Source organism: Triticum urartu, chromosome 4 (genome assembly GCF_003073215.2).
Source record: "Triticum urartu cultivar G1812 chromosome 4, Tu2.1, whole genome shotgun sequence".
Taxonomy (NCBI): Eukaryota; Viridiplantae; Streptophyta; class Magnoliopsida; order Poales; family Poaceae; genus Triticum; species Triticum urartu.
This window is the reverse complement of record NC_053025.1, coordinates 38,285,039-38,309,273: the sequence shown is the minus strand read 5'-3', so window position 1 is coordinate 38,309,273 and position 24,235 is coordinate 38,285,039. Positions and strand designations below refer to the sequence as shown.

At 44.1% G+C, this 24,235-nt stretch overlaps 1 pseudogene; it reads left to right on the top strand.

The window, feature by feature from the left end:
* The first annotated feature begins 319 nt into the window (after nt 1–319).
* On the top strand, nt 320–3,134 carry LOC125554571 (annotated as a pseudogene).
* Nucleotides 3,135–24,235: the final 21,101 nt, after the last annotated feature.

Genomic DNA, 24,235 nt, shown 5'->3' with positions numbered 1-24,235 from the left:
CAAAACACTAAAACAATACTGACCCGGACTAGGAAACTGACTGCAGGCAAGCTATTAGTGGATCAGCTTAGAACTGCTCATATGCTAGTCCTATCTCTGGAGACAAGACTCAGGAGCAACTCTTGTCTTAAGTCTCCTTTGGAAGGTGGAGCATCTATCTGCCTAGCTGCATGCTGGTATGTCGCATTTTATCTTGCTTTTCTTTCCTTATTATTGTCTCTCTAGCATGCAGATGCAACACATACTAGATGCATGCTTGCATATGTGATACCAGTGTCGCAAACTAATCTTGATTGTAGTGTATGCAGGAGGTAGCAAAATGGATTTAGCATGGCTGAAAGATATAGTGAAGTGGTTGAGTTTCTATATGAACCGGATAGTGCCGCTTCTCAGCTTATTCATGTATCTTATCCTTGCCATCTTCTCTGGGAGCCGTCGGCGTGAAGGCAAAGGTTGGACAAGATCGCTAGTGTGGTTGGCATACCAGCTAACCGATTGGGGGCCGACATATATCATTGGCAACTTGTACGCCGAAACATCGTCGCGCGAGCAGATGATTGTCGCCTTCTGGGTGCCATTCCTCTTGCAGCACATTGCTTTACCGGACAACATCAGCGCCTACACCATCGAGGACAATGAGCTCTGGCTGCGCCTGATCGTATCTGTTTCCACCCAGTCCATGATATCCATAATTATTGTGTACAGGTATATACTCTCCGATGGTACTACTGGATTGTTGCGTCAGGTGTCCTTCATCATGTTATTGCTGGGCCTTTTCAAGTATGTGGAGACTGCGGCAGCACTATGGCTATGCAACTTGAGTCGCATCCAGAGATCCAAGAAGCTGCAGTCACTTGCCAGTAGCTTCAGAGATGATTATGGGGGAAGCAAGAATCTGGACAATCTAAAAGATGATGAAGCCTTGTTGGTTGCTCACAGCCTGTTTGATATTTGCAGGGGTGCCTTTTCTGATTATTCCGTGGAGTACATGGATCATGGTGCCATCTGCAAAAACATGTTCTCGGGTCAATGGGAGAGTATGTGCAAGGTGGTGGAGATGGAACTCTCCCTTATGTATGACATCCTATACACCAAGGCAGTTGTGGTCCACACCTGGCATGGCTACGCCATCCGTCTGGCCTCGCCATTCCTCACCGCCACTGCGCTCAGGCTGTTTGGCCTCCATGGGAAAGAGGGCATTAGGACAATAGATGAAGTTATCAGTTACGTATTGCTGTTGACGACCTTGCTTCTCGACATGAGATGGCTGTTAAGAGCACTAGCATCGGCATGGACGCATTCATTTTTCAAACTTATGCCACACAACTGGTTGAAGCATGAAATTTGGTGCCGGGGGAGATGGCAGAACCTCCGTCGTTTTGTCGTGTCTCTGCGTCTTTTCCGGCTCACCATGTGGTTGTGGACATGTGACTGTGCAAGGAGCCCAAAAGCTACAGGAGGTGGGTGGGCACCATCGGGCAGCACAACTTGTTGGACCAGTGCACTGCTGTATTGGGAGGCCACTCGAGGGGCCTTGAGATTCCGGAATATGTGAAGAAGCTGGTGTTCAGTTACATATGTGAAATGTTATTCCCCTGGGAGATCGGTGCTGGTATGACAAATGCACCATTTGAAGAAAACAAATACAATGCTCCAGCAAGGCCACACCACTGCCCTGACGAGGAACCCGCAAAGTACTTACCAGACCCTACGAGCAACAAACCGGTCCATGGAGGTATGCTCAATCCCCGCCTGAACACTATGAGCAAGTTAATCTATGGAGGCATATCCACAACAGTTTGCCCAGTACCGACCGGAAATCTGTTGACATCAAGCCTATGAATCAGTCAGGAGCAGTTTTAACATGGTCCCTCTTGCCCCCTCTTTTCACATGAGAGGTAAGAGTATAAAATAGATCTTAGCCGTTGATCTCATCAATGAATGGCTTGATTGACTCTTACCTTCTTACCTCACATGTAAAAAAAAGAGGTAAGAGAGACCATGTTAAAATTTGCCATCAGTCAGACTATCCTCCTGAGCTTCAAGAGGCTATCCTCATCTGGCACATTGCCACGGATGTCTTCCTCTCGTGCAGCCCCAGGGTCACAGGAGCAAAGTCCAATGAACTCAAGAAGGCGGTCAAACATATTTCAGATTACATGATGTTCCTCGTCGCCAGACGCCCCAAAATGATACCTGGACTTATAATTCGCAGCCTGTACAAAAAGACCCGTGATAAGCTGGAGGAGAAACGGGTTATGGCGGACACCAAGCACAAGGAGGAGCTTGCCAAATGGATGATGAACAACTTGGATGATCTTAAGGACGAAGAAACTACTGATACCATCTGGGAAGGAACTCAACTTGCCCGTGTGCTACTAAGGCTAGTCCCCAGGGATAGGGATGGACAACATGAAGTGAGCGTAGCAACTGAGGAAGAAGCTGAAGGTACAGCACAAAGACTTGCATACTGGCTTCCAGATTTCAGTCATGTGAGTGTGGTTGTTCTACACCCACGCACATTGCACCCCCGGTGCACCGACGATAAAAAACTTAGCAAAACATTTCAAAAAATTCTGAAACTTGGTGGATGTGATTATGTGCAAATGTTTTAGGCGCTTGCAAAATTTGGTGGCGAAATAACATCCGAGGAAATCTGTACAAAAAAAACAAAGTTTGTGCTGAAAACATGTGAATAGTAACGTGGGTGCACAACATCATTTGTATTTTGTTTTGCATGGAAATCATTTGATGTTTTTTGGTGACCAAACTTTGCAAGCACCTAAAACATTAGCTCATAATCACATCCACCAAGTTTCAGATTTTTTTATTTTTATTTACTATTTCTTTCGAATTTACTGTTCATTCCGTGGGTGCACCAAAGGTGGGTGCAGCCACTACTTTCCCATCTTGCTATTGTGGATACGGAAGGCGTGTTGAAGTTCATCATGGATGCGTGGGTGCGTGTGCTCATGTATACATCCATCCGGTGCAGCAGGGATTCTTATGCCAAGCAGCTCAGCTGTGGGGGCGAGCTCACGACCCTCGTGTGGATCATCACACAACACGCAGAGGTCAGCATCGTCAAAAAGCATCTCCAGCCACTTCTCCGTCGAAAGAATAACACAGTTTGATTCTGATGGTTTTCTCCTTCAGTCTCTTGTTGCACCCATGTATCTCTGGTTTGGTATTCTGTACCCACGTATCCCTGGCTTGATGTTTTGTACCCATGTATCTCTGGTTAGGAGACTCATGTATCTCTTGATTGGTGGTTGTACTGTTGTAGTCATGTATCTCCAGTTTTTCTGGTTTGGTGATCCACTTGCACCATGTATCTCTCTAGTTTATACTTTATACCCATGTATCTGTGGATTGGTAATTGTACTCATTGCATCTCTGGATTAATTTGTCGTCATTTCCATGCTGCTCTTCTGCATTATTAGCAAGTTTTTTTGAGGGGTTGCATTATTAGCAAGTGATATGTCTGAATCTTGATATATATAAGCAGCATTCAGTACACCGTGACTTAGTTTGCGTTGAAAGTACACATAGTTTTTTGCATTGTGATTGCACTTTCCTGTAGTCACTAACAAAAATGGGATGAAAATCTAATCATCAATTGTAATCTTCACATGCAATGCACATTTGCGCTGATTTTCGTAAGAAGACAGCCGGTTGATATTTTAGTGTTCTACTTAAGGAAAACACTAAAGACACTTGGCTAATATTACAAATAAAACCAGTAACGGTGGAATATGAACACCACAAACATTATTAGAACTACTAGATTCTCTCAGCACGATTCACTCACTCTCTCTCTCTCTCTCACACACACACGCGCGCGCGCACGCACACACACACACTTCATTTCTTCCCGAGAAAGAAAGAAAGATTCCCAGGCGTCTAGGGTTTCCCTGCCCCTGGTCGGCGCCACCACAGATCTATTTCATCCGCTGTGGCCTTAGGGCCATGGAGGCGCGGTGGATCCCGGGCCTTGCCGGTGGGAGGGCGCATGCTTCGCCTTAGGTGATTTTTTAGCCTATTTAAGGTTTGTGTCATGCTCAGGAAGACGAGGCGACGATGGCTCCCGGAAGATGGGATACGATTCTCCCCGCCTAGCCCCAGTCCCGGTGGTGCGCCTGGCGTCGTCGTAGGGCATGTCAAGGTGTGTTTCCGGTAGATCTCGTGGGATTCAGTATGTGCTTGCCTTCGGTGGATCTGGGTGGTGTGACGCCCTGATAATCAAGCTACAGTGAACCTTTGCTAATGATGCCATGTCACCTCGGTTACCGTTGATAAACTCGCGTTGGTCCGAATCCCAGTTCAAATTTCAAATTTAAAATAAAGTCAAAAAAAGTTTTCAAATGTCAAAACCAAAATGTTCGTTCAGTTGAAAATATTCACTGGCTAATTATCGTGTGCCAACCAACATAATTTGGCTCTCCCTTTAATCCCTAGGGCAATATAAAGTGGCCCAGTAGCATATTAATTAACCTATTCAATTTCTAAAAATGCTTGAACAATTCCGTTGGCTCTAAAATTTTTTATGCAACACCACAATGTTGTTCTTGAATTGTGTGCCAGATTTCATATCTGACTAAATTCATTTTTGTGACTCAAATTAATACGAAACAGCAACTACCTTAAATACATAAAGGGAAAATAGAAAATGCCTTGCCTCATTACTGTGCGTCTGGGCCCTAGTGGCCACAGAGCACTTTTGGCCCAACCCATACCCCACTTGCCCCCATCTCCAGCTACAGAAGCAGGGGTGGGCGTGGCGCTCATCCACCGGCGCCATTGCCAGCGACGCACACGCGCCGGCCATCCGTCGTCTCCCTCGTGCCATAAGAATGGCCCCCAAACCCTAGCATCTCCACTCGGCCCTCTCCACTCTCGCTCGCTTTCCCACTTGATTTGGTGCCCGTACCGCCGCCGCCGCCGTGACCGTTGCGGTCTCGCGGACACCGGCCACCACTCGCCGCACCGTTATGTCCAGAAGCCCTGTCGGCTTCGTCTACATCTCCGGAGCCACTGGATCGAGGCCGAGGGGCGCCAGCGACGCCGTACGCGTCGATCCCCTTTGACCGATGCCGCCCCTGCCTCGACGTCCACTCCTCGACTCCGACCACCCCGGCTCCCCTGAGTCCCCTACACGCCTCGCGACGAGCCTCCACTCCCGCCCCCTCTGCTAGATAGCTTCCGCACGCCCCCTAGCACCGTTTCTGTCATTGCCGTGAGATCATCGCCGCTCGCGTCGCCACCGTAGCCACAATCCCCGTAGCTCGCGTCCGAACCCCGCAGCGAACTCCTCGTGCTCCCAGGAGTCGAATGCACGCACACGCGCGCCTGCCCAAGCCCCATGGCCACGGATCCGTTGACACCCGAACACCGGCACCGCCGTCATGGATGTCATGCTCGACTCCGGCCGCCCCCGCTCTTTCCGGCGGGCTGCCCGATCCCGCTCACCACTGCTGCTGCTGCCCGCCTCCGCCATGTAAGATTTGATCTGGTGGAAGCGTTCCTACTCCCGATGGGAGCCGCGTTGTGTTTATTTATGAGAGACAGGAAAAACCCCTGCCGTGGCATACAAGCTTACGACAATCGCTAGGATACATCGATGAGGAGACAGAGAAGGATACGAGAGAAGTTCAGATAGAGGGGTTTAGATTACAACAGGTTTAAACAGAATTCTAACACCCTCCCTTAATCTAAACTACCCTACATTCAAATTTCTCTTGAATTCCTCAAATGGCCTTGCTGGAAGAGCTTTAGTAAATCCATCTGCCAATTGATCCTTGGATGGAATGAACCGTATCTCTAACTTTTTCTCAGCAACTCTTTCTCGTACAAAGTGAAAATCTATCTCAATGTGCTTGGTTCTAGCATGAAAAACTGGATTAGCAGACAGATAAGTAGCACCCAAATTGTCACACCATAAACAAGATGTAGGATGTTGATTAATCCCTAGCTCATGAAGCAATGATTGCACCCAAATAATTTCAGCAGTTGCATTTGCAAGAGATTTATACTCAGCCTCTGTACTTGACCTTGACACTGTGGCTTGCTTTCTGGCACTCCAAGAAATAAGATTTGACCCAAAGAACACTGCAAATCCTCTAGTCGACTTTCTGTCATCACTACATCCTGCCCAGTCAACATCAGAAAAAGCACTAACAAGTGTAGAATTCGAACGCTTGAACTGAAGTCCCAAACTCACAGTGTGCTTGATATATCTTACAATTCTTTTGACAGACGTCCAATGAGTGGAGGTAGGAGCATGCAAATATTGACAAACCTTGTTTACAGCAAATGATATGTTCGGCCGTGTCAAGGTTAAATATTGTAAAGCTCCAACAGCACTTCTATACTTTGTACTTTCCTGTTCATTAAGTGGTTCTCCTTGATATGCCGAAAGTTGTTCTGAAGAAGACAATGTCGTGGGTGAAGGCTTGCAATCCTTCATTCCCACACGAGTTAGAAGCTCACTAGCATATTTTTCCTGATTTAACATTATGCCATCTTGAGTCTTCTTAACTTCAATGCCTAAGAAAAAATGTAAGTCACCTAGATCCTTCAATGCAAACTCTGAACCCAAATCACGCAAGAGAGCATTAGTAGCATTCTGTGATGAGCTTGCAACTATGATGTCATCAACATATATGAGCACAAAAATCACTGTGTTTGCCTTATTATAAATAAAGAGAGATGTATCTGCTTTGGATGGAGTAAATCCAAGATGCTTCAATTGTAAACTTAACCTGGAGAACCATGCTCTAGGTGACTGCTTCAAACCATAAAGATCCTTATCAAGTTTGCAAACATAATGAGGTGTTTGTTTATTCTCATACCCTAGTGGTTGCCTCATATAGACCTCCTCTTCCAGAACACCATGCAAAAACGCGTTCTGAACATCTAGCTGTCTAAGACTCCATCCTTTTGAAACAGCAATGGCGAGCACAAGTCTTATAGTAGCAGCTTTAACAACCGGACTAAATGTATCCTCATAGTCAATACCATATCATTGCTTGAACCCTTTTGCAACTAGACGTGCCTTGTACCTATCAATGGAGCCATTTTATTCTATAAACCCATTTGCAATCAATAATATTTTTACCTCTCTGATTCGGTACCAAGTGCCATGTCTTGTTCTTCATGAGTGCACCATATTCTTCATCCATAGCTCTTTTCCACCTAGGGTCTCTAAATGCATCATCTAATTTTGCCGGTTCACCTGAAATACACAACATGCCATATGGTATTGTGCCATCCGTTCTCTTTTTAGGATTTCTAATACCTTCTTGAAGTCGAGTCATGACTCGTGTAGCATCAGGTTGTGGCCGTGCTGAATTCTGCGCAGAAACATGAACATATTGGCTAGATACAGAAGATCCCGAAGAGCTCTCAGAACTTGCCGCAGACGATCCAGTGGCCTCTGGTGTGGCGGCCGTTTCTTCTGTGGTCGCAGAGTCGGCAGCCGCATCTGATCTGAACCCTGGCGCGGTCTGCTGCATGTGAGAGGAGCGCTCCGCAGCGATTGGCTGCATGCGCCGCAGCTGCATGCGCCCGCGCCCCTGACTGGCGGGCTCCTGATCCGAGGTAGATACGCGCCCGTGATCCGAGGAGGATTCCCGCACGGGCGTAGCAGGCGCCGCCAGATCTCCCTCGAATACTGCGCCTGCTCCCTCTTCTTCTGGCACATGAAATAACGGAGCGTTTTGATCAATTTGAACATCGTTTTCTGCCCCGTTTTCTGCCCCGTTTTCTTCAGAGACTTGCACACGTACAGAAGAAGCACTGTTTCCAGGAACATTATCATGGTGGTTAGTACAATTGTTATCTCCCCCTTGATCAAAACTAGGAGACATGGATGGAAGGAGAAGTATTTCTTGACGAAGGAGGGCACCGGCATTGGGATGAAGAGATGCAAAAGGAAATACTGACTCGTCAAAAACAACGTCTCTGGAGATATATACTCGCCCCGTAGAGATGTCAAGACACTTGACTCCTTTGTGCATAGGGCTATAGCCTATGAAAGCACATTTTTTTGAACGGAACGCAAGTTTGCGTGTGTTATAAGGCCGGAGGTTGGGACAACAAGCACATCCGAAAACTCTAAGAGACTTGTAATCTGGTGAAATACCAAAAAGACGACTAATGGGATTCTCAAAGTTGATGACTTTGCTAGGACGAATATTTATGAGATATGTGGCAGTAAGAAAAGCTTCATCCAAAAATTTTAGAGGCATGGAGGCATTTGCTAGCAATGCTAGTCCAACTTCAACAATATGGCGGTGCTTGCGTTCAGCAGACCCGTTTTGTTGGTGAGCATGGGGACATGAGACATGATGAGAAATTCCAATATTTTAAAAGAAAGAATTTAGTTTCTCATACTCACCACCCCAGTCGGTTTGCATGGCGAGAATTTTGGAATTCAATTGTCGTTCAACAAGGTTTTGAAAATTGCTAAAGACTTGAAAAACATCGGATCATTTCTTTAGCAAATAAATCCAGGTAAACTTACTTTAATCATCAATAAAGCTCACATAGTATGAAAATCTTCCAACTGAGGTAGGGGCTGGTCCCCATACATCTGAGAAAACAAGTTGCAATGGAGCAGTGGAAATACTAGTAGAGATAGGATAGGGTAACTGATGACTCTTAGCTTGTTGACAAGCATCACAAACTACTCAAAACTAGGCTCATAAGAGAGCTTATTTTTACTAAGGACATGCTGAACTATAACTGAAGAAGGATGACCCAAACGACTATGCCACTTTGCTGAAGATGGTTTGGTGACACTCCAAGCTTGTTTATTTGACCATGATGAAGATGATGATATGAGTGGATATAAGCCTCCCTCACACTTTCCTCTAAGGATGATTCTCCTTGTTGCCAAGTCCTTGACCACAAAAGAGTAAGGGTAAAAAGTTATGAGAACATTATTGTCGAGGGTAAAGCGATGAACAGAGACAAGATTCTTGGATGTATCAGGGACATGTAGAACATTGTTTAGATGCAAGTCTTTTAAGGGGGTTTTAACAATTGAATTTCCAACATGGGTAATGTCCATACCTGAACCACTTGCCGTGTGCACTTGGTCACCTCCGTGGTATCTTTCCCTCATCGTCAACTTGTCAAGCTCCCCTGTAATGTGCTCCGTAGCGCCAGAGTCTGCGTACCAGTTGGTGTCAATCCCGTGGGAGTTTGTGACAATGTTGGGCCTTCTTTTCTTCGTGATCCTCATCATACTGATGCCGGCAGGCCCTTGCGCCGCCGGGGTGATGCTTGTAGCAGATCTGGCATTCGGGATAATCCCGTTCTTGCTGTTGTGGCTGCTATAGTTGTTGTCGTGGGTGTTGCTGATGGCCGTCGTAGCCGCCACCGCGAGCAGAAGAAGAGGAGGGGCGGTCACCGCGATCACCACGGCCGCGCCCCCTGTTTCCTCGCCCACGGCCACCTCTTGGTCTGTACTGCCCACGCCCTCTGTAAATAGCATTGGCAGAGGAGCGAAAGCCGCCTGGTCCATCTCCTAGCATCTCCATCCTCTGGTCGAAGGCAGAGATCTGCGAGAAGAGATCATCAACCGTAATAGAACTCTTGATGGCGCCAACTGCTGCTACAATTGGATCATAATCCCGATCGAGTCCAGCCAGGATGTAATCCACCATCTCTCCATCGGTTACTGGACGACCAGCACAGACTGTGTAGGTGCGCGCCGTGCATGTGGCTGGCTGGTATAATAATGCATGCTTAGATTAGTATTACTACTAGGTAGTACTCCCTTAGTACTCCCTCCGTCCAAAAATATTTGTCATTAAAATGAACAAAAAAAAGATGTATCTAAAACTAAAATACATCTAGATACATCTTCTTTTATCCATTTTAATAACAAGTATTTCCGGACGGAGGGAGTATTAATTAGTGCTAGGTTAGTCTAGTATTAGATGACATGTAGGCCCCATTAAATAATTTAGGTTTATTTAATTGTTTAGGTAAATAGTCTATGACATGTGGGCCACACCTACCCTTTTGACTAGTCAATTTGGTTTATACTAAATATAACAATTTCAAAAATTCAATTAAACTTTGAAAAATTATATAAAATAATCTATAAGTCTGATGAAAAAGTTTTATACATGAAAGTTGCTCAGAATTTTGAGACGAATCCGAATACGCGGTTCGTTCGTACGCCACACATCCCTAGCATAGCGAACATGCAACATTCCCCCTCCGGTTCGCCTGTCTGAAAATGCCTAACACCGAGAATGCTTTCCCGGATGTTATCCCCCTTCGCCGGTATCGTGTAGTACTTCGTTAGAACACCCCTAGCACCACTTATTGTCTTGTCATGCATCCGTGTGCTATGTATTTATTGTTTCTTCCCCCTCTTCTCTTCGGTAGACCCAAAGATCGCTACTGATGCCCCTGTGATCGACTACTTCTATGACGACACTTCTTCCTTTTCAGCCGAGCAACCAAGCAAGCAAACCCCCCCTTGAGCATTCTGATATCGTCCATTTCTTTCCCTCTTATGCTTGCATTAGAACTGCTATTGCTTTCTGTATGATCCTACTCTGATGCATAGCCTGTTTTTGTTACCTGCTTATTGTTACCTTACCTGCTTATTCCAAACTGCTTAGTATAGGTTGATTAGTGATCCATCAGTGACCCCCACCTTGTCCCAGTTGCCCCGCTTTATGTTCGATGACTCGATCAACGTGATCGACGTCCAGGCCCCGACATCGCACATCACCCCCTAGTTGTACGACTCTGCAGAGTTACCATCGAGTGCCGAGGGTGGAACCTCTTACATCACTCCTGATGAGATCTCTGTAGTGTAGCTATACGATCGAGGTCATCAATGGTGATTTCCTCCTTAACCACTTCCGTTACGGCTCTGTCGTGCAACCCCTCAAGTGTGAACCTCGAGGGTGGATCCTCTTATGTAAACCTTGATGACAACATCGAGTGGAATTCACCGGGGGTGATTCCTCGGGTTTTCCCCTTGGTGTTAGACACACAGTTACTATGGTTACTATGACTTTGCATCGAGCCATGTTACTAAAGACGGGTCGACCCTGAGGGGTACCCGCGCGAGCTTAGTAGCGAGTGATGTGGAGTCGGGTTGACCTGGAAGGTGCCCGCGAGATACTTACGAGGCGTGGTCGGGCATTCTTAGCCCTTGCCGCAAGTACTCGAGACGGGGCGATGGGGTCACATCGATCGTGAGTCTCTGCTCGTTACCGCGTGCTCCTAATCCACTACGGTTTGGATATTTGATCCGAGGGGCCTCTGGCCTGATAGCACTAACCATCACGTGGGCATAGTATGGGCGTTCTGCGTCGTATACATCAGCCGAAGCTTAATAGACGTCAGCGACTGAGCGGCGCGTGCCGGGTTGGACTGCGTAAGCACCTGCCTTTTTGAAGGAGGTAGCTAGGTCTGCTCACCGGCCGCCCACGCAATGTGCAGGAGTTCCCGGGGCGATGGCCCATGACCCCTGGGGGCCTAGGTTTAGTCCGGCGTGTTTGACCTCTCTATTAAGCCTAGATCGGGCTGCGGCGTATTGTTTTGCCGAGGCCGGGCATGACCCAGGAAAGTGTGTTCGGCCGGAGTTAATTGAGGGTGGTGGGTAAGTTGGTGCACCCCTGCAGGGAAGAAAACATCTATCGATAGCCTGTCCTACGGTAACGGACACTTGGAGTTGTATCCCGATCGATACAACTAGAACTGGATACTTGTGATGAGAAATGAATTATGAATGAGAAATGGATAGTATGGCTCTGGGATTGTTTTCTCGCAGGGAGTCGAGAAAGGATCTGTGGCCGAGGTTGATAACACTACTACTTTACATTATGTTGATATGTACTCTTCTAAATGCTGCAAGATGCTTGAAGATGCTAGTCTTCGATAGGCTAGGCTTCCCCCTTCTCTTCTGGCATTCTGCAGTTTAGTCCACAGATACAACCCATTTCCTTTGATACAGATGCATACTTAGTTTAGATCTGATGTAAGTCTTGCGAGTACTTTGGATGAGTACTCACGGTTGCTTTGCTACCTCTTTTTCCCCATACCCGATTGTTGCGACCAGATAACAGATCCCAGGAGCTAGATGACACCACTGGTGATTACCACTACCACGAGGGTGTCTACTACTACGTGATGGCCGCTGATGACCTGGAGTAGTTAGGAGGCTCCCAGGCAGGAGGCCTTGCCTTTTCGATCGTTGTTATTTTTGTGCTAGTCTTCTTAAGGCAAACTTGTTTAACTTATGTCTATACTCAGATATTGTTACTTCCACTGACTCTTGTGTTCTCGAGCTGATGTATTTGAGCCCTCGAGGCCCCTGGCTTGTAATATAAAGCTTGTATTATTTTAATTTGTGTCTAGAGTTGTGTTGTGATATCTTCCCGTGAGTCCTTGATCTTGATCGTACACATTTGCGTGTATGATCAGTGTACGATTGAATCGGGGGCGTCACAGGTGGATTCGATGATTTCGGCAGATCTCGTCTTATAAATTGATATCAGAACCCAGGTGTCCGTAATAAATATCGATGGACTCACGGGTGGTCGGTCATGGTTGGCAGGCTAGAAACACTAGTGTTAGCGGGCCCATGATGATCAATGTGTGAGGAGGAGATTTATTGGGTTTAGTCCTACATCGATTGTGGGAGAAGGTAGATCACAGACTTATCACTACCAGAATATCCACTTACGCCGATGGCCTCAACTATGCCGACAGCCCCCGTCGGCATAGATAGACCTATCCCGACGGCCCAGGGCAGGCCGTAGGCGTAGAAACGCCGTCGGCATACGTCTATCTATGCCGACGGGGCCGTCGACATAGATGAGGCCGTCAGGACCGCTGGAGATATGCCTACGGGGCCCGTCAGCATAGGCCAGGCCGTCGGCCTAGCCCGGGCCCACCTACTCATTCAGCGACGACCGTTTGACGGTGTCGAAACTACGCTGACGGGAGGTAACGGCAGCCGTCGGCATAGATTTGCTGACATCACCGATCTGCGTCGTCGACACATCATCGATCCGAGGGAGTGGGGGGCCCGTTGTGTGGCAGAGATATGCCTACGGCATAGACCTGGCGTGCCACGTCATCGAGCCGCGTGCGATGCCACATCATCGATCCGTGGGATTGTACCTCCGTGTGCGTAGATATGTCGACGGCCTTGCCGTCGGCATATATATATATTATTTTTACTTTATATTATTTTCTTATTTTTCCACAAGATAAATATGCCTTATCTAAACAAAAAACATACCCCGATGGTATATCAATTGCCCCCTCACGGACGTCGCTGTCGCCGTGTCACGCAGGGGGGAAACGGTCGACACGGAGGGAATCTGGTTAGTGGGGAGATTCGGGGTGTAGCTATTCCACCGAAACATCTCACGGGTCCCAATGCATATGTGAAAGTGTTCAGGCATGCGTAGACGCCCATCTTGGAGGGGGGCCACAACCCGAAGACGCATTCCGTCTCTTCCGACATGCCACCACACCACCCAGCAAGTATGAGGGCCCGGTGCGACACTCCGAGAGATTGCTAGCCCCAGGGCCCCCGTCCCTCCTAACCATGTAGTGTTTGACCACGAGATCTAGCCCTTTGAGTTTACACGGACGTGCCTTGACCAGTGGACCTTTCCACCCGGTTGTGTTAGGTCAGCCCATAGGAAGACTTTGGAGGAACATCTGGGCCAAACCTACAGCAAGACCCCCTCCGTGTAGACCCGGCGCGTCCGTTTCCTCCCTCGAGGTGCCGACGGCGGCGCCGTCCTTGAGAGGGGCCACACCCCGGAGACGCGTGCCGCCTCTTCGGACATGCCGCTACACCACCCCGCATGTATGAGGGCCCAGTGCGATGCTCCGGTGGCATTGCTACCCCCCCGGGGCCCCCGTCCTGCCTAACCCTATAGCGTTTGACCACAAGATCTAGCCCTTTGACTTTACACAGGCGGGCTTTGACCAGTGGAACTCTCTGCTACCTCTTTTAGCACTGCGTTGGTTTTCCCCAAAGAGGAAGGGATGATGCAGCAAAGTAGCGTAAGTATTTCCCTCAGTTTTTGAGAACCAAGGTATCAATCCAGTAGGAGGCTACACACGGGTCCCTCGCACCTGCACAAAACAAATAAATCCTCGCAACCAACGTAAATAGGGGTTGTCAATCCCTATAAGGCCACTTACGAGAGTGAGATCTGATAGATATGATAAGATAATATTTTTGGTATTTTTATAATAAAGATGCAAAGTAAAATAAAGGCAAAGTAAATGGCAAAGTAAATAACTAAGCAGTAGGAGAATGATATGATAAAGATAGACCCGGGGGCCATAGGTTTCACTAGTGGCTTCTCTCGAGAGCATAAGTATTCTACGGTGGGTGAACAAATTACTGTTGAGCAATTGACAGAATTGAGCATAGTTATGAGAATATCTAGGTATGATCATGTATATAGGCATCACGTCCGAGACAAGTAGACCGACTCCTGCCTGCATCTACTACTATTACTCCACTCATCGACCGCTATCCAGCATGCATCTAGAGTATTAAGTTAAAAACAGAGTAACGCCTTAAGCAAGATGACATGATGTAGAGGGATAGACTCATGCAATATGAAGAAAACCCCATCTTGTTATCCTCGATGGCAACAATACAATACGTGCCTTGCTGCCCTTACTGTCACCAGGAAAGGACACCGCAAGATTGAACCCAAAGCTAAGCACTTCTCCCATTGCAAGAAAGATCAATCTAGTAGGCCAAACCAAACTGATAATTCGAAGAGACTTGCAAAGATAACCAATCATACATAAAAGAATTTAGAGAAGATTCAAATATTATTCATAGATAGACTTGATCATAAACCCACAATTCATCGGTCTCAACAAACACACCGCAAAAAGAAGATTACATCGAATAGATCTCCACAAGAGAGGGGGAGAACATTGTATTGAGATCCAAAAAGAGAGAAGAAGCCATCTAGCTATTAACTATGGACCCGTAGGTCTGAGGTAAACTACTCACACTTCATCGGAGAGGCTATGGTGTTGATGTAGAAGCCCTCCGTGACCGATGCCCCCTCCGGCGAAGCTCCGGAACAGGCCCCAAGATGGGATCTCATGGATACAGAAAGTTACGGCGGTGGAATTAGGGTTTTGGCTCCGTATCTGATCGTTTGGGGGTACGTGGGTACATATAGGAGGAAGAAGTACGTCGGTGGAGCAACAGGGGGCCCACGAGGGTGGAGGGCGCGCCTGGAGGGGGGGAGGGTAGGCGCGCCCCCTACCTTGTGGCCTCCTGTTACGTGTCTTGACGTAGGGTCCAAATCTCATGAGTTGTATTCGATGAGAAAATCACGTTCCCGAAGGTTTCATTCCGTTTGGACTCCGTTTGGTATTCCTTTTCTTCGAAACCCTAAAATAGGCAAAAAAACAACAATTCTAGGCTGGGCCTCTGGTTAATAGGTTAGTCCCAGAAATAATATAAAAGTGGATAATAAAGCCCAATAATGTCCAAAACAGTAGATAATATAGCATGGAGCAATCAAACATCCCCAAGCTTAATTCCTGCCCGTCCTCGAGTAGGTAAATGATAAAAACAGAATTTTTGATGCGGAGTGCTACTTGGCATAATTTTAATGTAATTCTTCTTAATTGTGGTATGAATATTCAGATCCGAAAGATTCAAGACAAAAGTTCATATTGACATAGAAAATAATAATACTTCAAGCATACTAACAAAGCAATTATGTCTTCTCAAAATAACATGGCTAAAGAAAGTTATCCCTACAAAATCATATAGTCTGGCTATGCTCTATCTTCACCACACAAAATATTTAAATCATGCACAACCCCGATGACAAGCCAAGCAATTGTTTCATACTTTTGACATTCTCAAAACTTTTTCAATCTTCACGCAATACATGAGCGTGAGCCATGGATATAGCACTACAGGTGGAATAGAGTGGTGGTTGTGGAGAAGACAAAAAGGAGAAGATAGTCTCACATCAACGGGCTATGGAGATGCCCATCAATAGATATCAATGTGAGTGAGTACGGATTGCCATGCAACGGATGCACTAGAGCTATAAGTATATGAAAGCTCAAAAAGAAACTAAGTGGGTGTGCATCCAACTTGCTTGCTCATGAAGACCTAGGGCAATTTAAGAAAGCCCTTCACTGGAATATACAAGCCAAGTTCTATAATGAAAAATTCCCACTAGTATATGAAAGTGGTAACATGAGAGACTCTCTACTATGAAGATCATGGTGCTACTTTGAAGCACAAGTGTGGTAAAAGGATAGTAACATTGTCCCTTCTCTCTTTTTCTCTAATTTTTTCCTTTCTTTTTCCTTTCTTTTTTTATTTGGGCCTTTTCTCCTTTTTTATGTCCTCTTTTCTTTCTTTTTTTATTTTCGTCGGGAGTCTCATCCCGACTTGTGGGGGAATCATAGTCTCCATCATCCTTTCCTCACTGGGACAATGCTCTAATAATGATGATCATCACACTTTTATTTTTCTTACAACTCAACAATTACAACTCGATACTTAGAACAAAATATGACTCTATATGAATGCCTCCGGCGGTGTACCGGGATATGCAATGACTCATGAGTGACATGTATGAAAGAATTATGAATGGTGGCTTTGCCACAAATACGATGTCAACTACATGATCATGCTAAGCAATATGACAATGATGGAGTGTGTCATAATAAACGGAACGGTGGAATGTTGCATGGCAATATATCTCGGAATGGCTATGGAAATGCCATAATAGGTAGGTATGGTGGCTGTTTTGAGGAAGGTATATGGTAGGTGTATGATACCGGCGAAAGGTGCGGGGTATTAGAGAGGCTAACAAAGGTGGAAGGGTGAGAGTGCGTATAATCCATGGACTCAACATTAGTCATAAAGAACTCATATACTTATTGAAAAAATCTACAAGTTATCAAAGCAAAGTATTACACGCATGCTCCTAGGGGGATAGATTGGTAGGAAAAGACCATCGCTCGTCCCCGACCGCCACTCATAAGGAAGGCAATCAATAAATAAATCATGCTCCGACTTCATCATATAACGGTTCACCATACGTGCATGCTACGGGAATCACAAACTTCAACACAAGTATTTCTCAAATTCACAACTACTCAACTAGCATGACTTTAATATCACCATCTCTATATCTCAAAACAATTATCAAGTATCAAACTTATCATAGTATTCAACACACTCATAAGAGAGTTTTATTATTAATCTTGCATACCAAGCATATTAGGATTTTAAGCAAATTAACATGCTATTAAGACTCTCAAAATAATCTAAGTCAAGCATGAGATATCAATAGTTTCTATAAAACAAATCCACCACCGTGCTCTAAAAAGATATAAGTGAAGCACTAGAGAAAAATTATACAACTCAAAAGATATAAGCGAAGCACATAGAGTATTCTAACAAATTCCAAATCATGTATGGCTCTCTCAAAATGTGTGTACAGCAAGGATGATTGTGGTAAACTAACAAGCAAAGACTCAAATAAAACAAGACGCTCCAAGCAAAACACATATCATGTGGTAAATAAAAATATAGCTCCAAGTAAAGTTACCGATAGAAGTAGACGAAAGAGGGGATGCCCTGGCTTTTAGGTGTCCTTAGATTATCTTGGGGGTGCCATGGTCATCCCCAAGCTTAGGCTCTTGCCACTCCTTGCTCCATAATCCATCAAATCTTTACCCAAAACTTGAAAACTTCACGACACAAAACTTAAAGTAGAAAATCTCGTGAGCTCCGTTAGCGAAAGAAAACAAAAGACCACTTCAAGGTACTGTAATGAACTCATTATTTATTTATATGGGTGTTATACCTATTGTATTCCAACTTATCTATGGTTTATAAACTATTTTACTAGCCATAGATTCATCAAAATAAGCAAACAACACACGAAAAATAGTATCTGTCAAAAACAGAACAGTCTGTAGTAATCTGTAGCTAGCGCAAGATCTGGAACCGCAAAAATTCTAAAATAAATTGCTGGACGTGAGGAATTTATCTATTAATCATATTCAAAAGGAATTAACTAAAAAGCACTTTCCAAATAAAAATGACAGCAGTTATTGTGAGCGCTAAAGTTTCTGTTTTTTACAGCAAGTTCAACAAGACTTTCCCCAAGTGTTCCCAACGGTTCTACTTGGCACAAACACTAATTAAACACACAAATTCCCAACGGTTCTACTTGGCACAAAAACTAACTAAACACAAAAAACACAACCAAAACAGAGGCTAAATAATTTATTTATTACTAAGCAGGAGCAAAAAAGCAAGGAATAAAAATAAAATTGGGTTGCCTCCCAACAAGCGCTATCGTTTAACGCCCCTAGCTAGGCATAAAAGCGAGGATAGATCTAGGTATTGCCATCTTTGGTAGGCAATCCATAAGTGGCTCTCATGATAGTTTCATATGGTAATTTTATTTTATTTCTTGGAAAGTGTTCCATGCCCTTTTTTAATGGAAATTGAAATCTAATATTCCCTTCCTTCATATCAATAATCGCACCAACCGTTCTAAGGAAAGGTCTACCAAGAATAATAGGGCAAGAAGGATTGCAATCTATATCAAGAACAATGAAATCTACGGGCACATAATTCCTATTTGCAACAATAAGAACATCATTAATCCTTCCCATAGGTTTCTTAATAGTGGAATCCGCAAGATGCAAGTTTAGAGAGCAATCATCAAAGTTACAGAAATCTAGTAAATCACACAAAGTCTTGGGAATAGTAGAGACACTAGCACCCAAATCACACAAAGCATAAAACTCATGATATTTAATTTTAATTTTAATAGTTGGTTCCCACTCATCATAGAGTTTTCTAGTGATAGAAACTTTCAACTCAAGTTTTTCTTCATAAGATTGCATCAAGGCATCAACAATATGTTCGGTGAAGGCTTTATTTTGACTATAAGCATGTGGAAAATTTAGCATGGATTGCAACAAGGAAATACAATCAATTAAAGAGCAACTTTCATAATTAAATTCCTTGAAATCCAATATAGTGGGTTTAGCAACATCTAGATTTTTATTTCTTTCAATCCCACTTTCATCAATTTCATCATTAAGATCTAAATACTCCGAATTTTTAGAATGCCTTCTAGGTAAGGGAAGATCATATTCAGTTTCATCAAGATTAATATTGCAAAATAAAGATTTAATAGGGACACATCAATAACTTTTAGATCTTCATCTTGATTTTCATAGGAATTGGAGGAACACTCTTTAATAAAGGCATCTTTGGAAGCACGCATCCTAGCGGTTCTTTCCTTGCACTCATCAATGGAAATTCTCATGGCTTTGAGAGACTCATTTATATCATGCTTAGGAGGATAGATCTAAAACTTAAAGAATCCATCTCAAAGAATTCTATCAACGTTTCTAGCCAAAATCATCAACTTTAAGCAATTTCTCTTCAAGCAAGGCATTAAAATTCTTTTGTGAATTCATTAAACTTTAACACTATTCTCAAATTCAGAGGGCATCTTATTTATAAATTTCATAAGAGTTGTTGTAGGAATTTCCATAATTTTTAGAAAGGATTAACTAGGATATGGCCTAGGGGTTAAATTCCCTCTATTAGCCGTTGTTACCAAAATTATTCCTACAACAAAATTCACATCCATAGATTCATTGTTATTCTCAATCAAGTAGATAAAGGCATATCATTAGGATCAGAAGAAACACTCTTAGTAGCAAATAATTTCATAAGTTCATCCATCTTTCCACTCAACACATTGATTTCTTCTATCGCATGCACTTTTTTATTAGAAGATCTTTCAGTATGCCATTGAGAATAATTAACCATAATATTATCAGGAGTTTAGTAGCATCTCCTAAAGTGATTTCCATAAAAGTGCCTCCCGCGGCCGAATCTAAAAGATTTCTAGAAGCAAAATTCAATCCGGCATAAAAAAATTTTATAATCATCCACAAATTCAAACCATGAGTAGGGCAATTACGTATCATTAATTTCATTCTCTCCCAAGCTTGTGCAACATGTTCATGATCAAGTTGCTTAAAGTTCATAATATCGTTTCTAAGAGAGATGATCTTAGCGGGAGGGAAATACTTAGAGATAAAAGCATCTTTGCACTTGTTCCAAGAATCAATACTATTTTTAGGCAAAGACGAAAACCAAGCTTTAGCACGATCTCTAAGCGAAAAAGGAAATAGCTTCAATTTAATGACATCATTATTGACATCTTTTTTCTTTTGCATATCACATAAATCAACGAAGCTATTCAGATGAGTAGCGGCATCTTCACTAGGAAGGCCGGCGAATTGATCTTTCATAACAAGATTCAACAAAGCAGTATTAATTTCACAAGATTCAATCAGGTAAGAGGAGCAATCGGAGTGCTAAGGAAATCATTATTATTGGTATTGGTGAAGTCACACAATTTGGTAGTATCTTGAGCCATCGCGACAAACAAGCAAACTAGCACACAAGCAAACAAAAGGCAAGCGGAAAGAGAGGGAGGATAGATAGAGAGGGCGAATAAAACGGCAAGGGTGAAGTGGGGGAGAGGAAAACGAGAGGCAAATGGCAAATAATGTAATGCGAGAGATAGGGATTGTGATGGGTACTTGGTATGTTGACTTTTTGCGTAGACTCCCCGGCAACGGCGCCAGAAATCCTTCTTGCTACGTCTTGAGCTTGCGTTGGTTTTCCCCGAAGAGGAAGGGATGATGCAGCAGAGTAGCGTAAGTATTTCCCTCAGTTTTTGAGAACCAAGGTATCAATCCAGTAGGAGGCCACGCTCAAGTCCCTCGTACCTGCACAAAATGATAGCTACTCGCAACCAACGCGATTAGGGGTTGTCAATCCCTTCACGGTCACTTACGAGAGTGAGATCTGATAGATATAATATTTTTGGTATTTTTGGTATAAAGATGCAAAGTAAAAAGTAAAGGCAAAGTAAAAAAGCAAAGCAAGATTAAAGTGATGGAGATTGATATGATGAGAATAGACCCGGGGGCCATAGGTTTCACTAGTGGCTTCTCTCAAGAGCATAAGTATTCTACGGTGGGTGAACAAATTACTGTTGAGCAATTGACAGAATTGAGCATAGTTATGAGAATATCTAGGCATGATCATGTATATAGGCATCACGTCCGTGACAAGTAGACCGAAACGATTCTGCATCTACTACTATTACTCCACTCATCGACCGCTATCCAGCATGCATCTAGAGTATTAAGTTAAAAACAGAGTAACGCCTTAAGCAAGATGACATGATGTAGAGAGATAAATTCATGCAATATGAAATAAACCCCATCTTGTTATCCTCGATGGCAACGATGCAATACATGCCTTGCTGCCCCTTCTGTCACTGGGAAAGGACACCGCAAGATCGAACCCAAAGCTAAGCACTTCTCCCATGGCAAGAACTACCAATCTAGTTGGCCAACCAAACGGATAATTCGAAGAGACTTGCAAAGATAACCAATCATACATAAAAGAATTCAGAAAAGCTTCAAATATTATTCATAGATAGACTTGATCATAAACACACAATTCATCGGTCTCAACAAACACACCGCAAAAAGAAGATTACATTGAATAGATCTCCACAAGAGAGGGGGAGAACTTTGTATTGGGATTCAAAGAGAGAGAAGAAGCCATCTAGCTACTAACTATGGACCCGAAGGTCTGAGATAAACTACTCACACTTCATCGGAGGGGCTAGGATGATGTAGAAGACCTCCGTGATGACGGCCCTCTTCCGGCGGAGCTCCGGAACAGGCCCCAAGATGGGATCTCGTGGATACAGAAAGTTGCGGCGGTGGAATTAGGTTTTTGGCTCCTGTTCTGATCGTTTGGGGGACGTAGGTATATATAGGAGGAAGGAGTATGTCGGTGGAGCACCGAGGGGCCCACGAAGCAGGGGGCGCGCCCTAGGGGGGCGCGCACCCCCGACCCTCGTGACCTCCTCTTTGACTCCTTGGAGTAGGGTCCAAGTCTCCTGGATCACGTTCGGTGAGAAAATCATGTTCCCGAAGATTTTATTCCGTTTGGACTCCGTTTGATATTCTGTTTCTCCGAAACACTGAAATAGGCAAAAAACAGCAATTCTGGGATGGGCCTCCCATTAATAGGTTAGTCTCAAAAATAATATAAAAGTGGAAAATAAAGCCCAATATAGTCCAAAATAGTAGATAATATAGCATGGAGCAATCAAAAATTATAGATACGTTGGAGAATTATAGATACGTTGGAGACGTATCAACGTCTCCAACGTATCTATAATTTTTTATTGTTCCATGCTATTATATTATCTATTTTGGATGTTTAGTGGGCTTTAATATGATCTTTTATGTTATTTTGGGGACTAACTATTAACCGGAGGCCCAGTGTGAGTTTCTGTTTTTTTTGCCTATTTTAGAGTTTCGCAGAAAAGGAATACCAAACAGAATGAAACCTTCGTGATGATCTTTCTTGGACCTAAAGCAATCTAGAAGACTTGGAGTCAAAGTCTGGAACTCCGCGAGGCAGCCACGAGGTAGGAGGGCGCGCCCAGGGGGGTAGGCGCGCCCCCACCCTTGTGGGCCCCTCGTAGCTCCACCGACGTACTTCTTTCGCCTATATATACTCTTATACCCTAGATTGATCGCAGAGAGCCACGAAACCACTTTTCCACCGCCGCAACCTTCTGTACCCGTGACATCCCATCTTGGGGCCTTTTCCGGTGATCTGCCGGAGGGGGAATCGATCACGGAGGGCTTCTACATCAACACCATAGCCTCTCCGATGAAGCATGAGTAGTTTACCACAGACCTTAGGGTCCATAGTTATTAGCTAGATGGCTTCTTCTCTCTCTTTGATTCTCAACACAAAGTTCTCCTCGATGTTCTTGGAGATCTACTAGACGTAATACTCTTTTGCGGTGTGTTTGCCGAGATACGATGAATTGTGGGTTTATGAACAAGATTATCTATGAATATTATTTGGATCTTCTCTGAATTCTTATATGCATGATTTGATATCTTTGCAAGTCTCTTCGAATTATCGGTTTAGTTTGGCCTACTAGATTGATCTTTCTTGCAATGGGAGAAGTGCTTAGCTTTGGGTTCAATTTTGCGGTGTCCTTTACCAGTGATAGTAGGGGCAGCAAGGCACGTATTGTATTGTTGCCATTGAGGATAAAAAGATGGGGTTTATATCATATTGTTTGAGTTTATCCCTCTACATCATGTCATCTTGCTTAATGTGTTACTCTGTTCTTATGAACTTAATACTCTAGATGCATGCTGGATAGAGGTTGATGTGTGGAGTAATATTAGTAGATGCAAAATCGTTTTGATCTACTTGACACGGACGTGATGCCTATATTCATGATCATTGCCTTAGATATCTTCATTACTATGCACTTTTCTATCAATTGCTCGGTAGTAATTTGTTCACCCACCGTAATTCATGCTTTCTTGAGAGAAGCCACTAGTGAAACCTATGGCCCCCGGGTCTCTTTCTTATTATATTGCATCTCTTTTATTTACATTGCATCTCGTTTACTATTTTGCAATCTTTACTTTCCAATCTATACAACAAAAATACCAAAAATATTTACTTTACTATCTCTATCAGATCTCACTTTTGTGAGTGACCGTGAAGGGATTGACAACCCCTTTATCACCTTGGTTGCAAGGTTCTTGATTGTTTGTGTGGGTACTAGGTGACTTGTGTGTTGTCTCCTAGTGGATTGATACCTTGGTTCTCAAAACTGAGGGAAATACTTACACTACTTTGCTACATCACCCTTTCCTCTTCAAGGGAAAACCAACGCATGATCAAGAGGTAGCAGTAATACACATCATAAGAAGCCTTGCAAGCAATATGTGACTAATGAGTTAGTTGCGGGATGATGTATTATGGAACGAGTAAAGAGACTTGCCGGTAACGAGATTGAACTAGGTATGGAAGACACCAACGATCGAATATCGGGCAAGTAACATACCAATGACAAAGGGAATAACGTATGTTATCATTACGGTTCGACCGATAAAGATCTTCGTAGAATGTGTAGGAGACAATATGAGCATCCAGGTTACGCTATTGGTTATTGACCGGAGAGGTGTCTCGTTCATGTCTACATAGTTCTCGAACCCATAGGGGTCGTACGCTTAACATTCGATGACGATTTTGTATTATATGAGTTATGTGTTTTGGTGA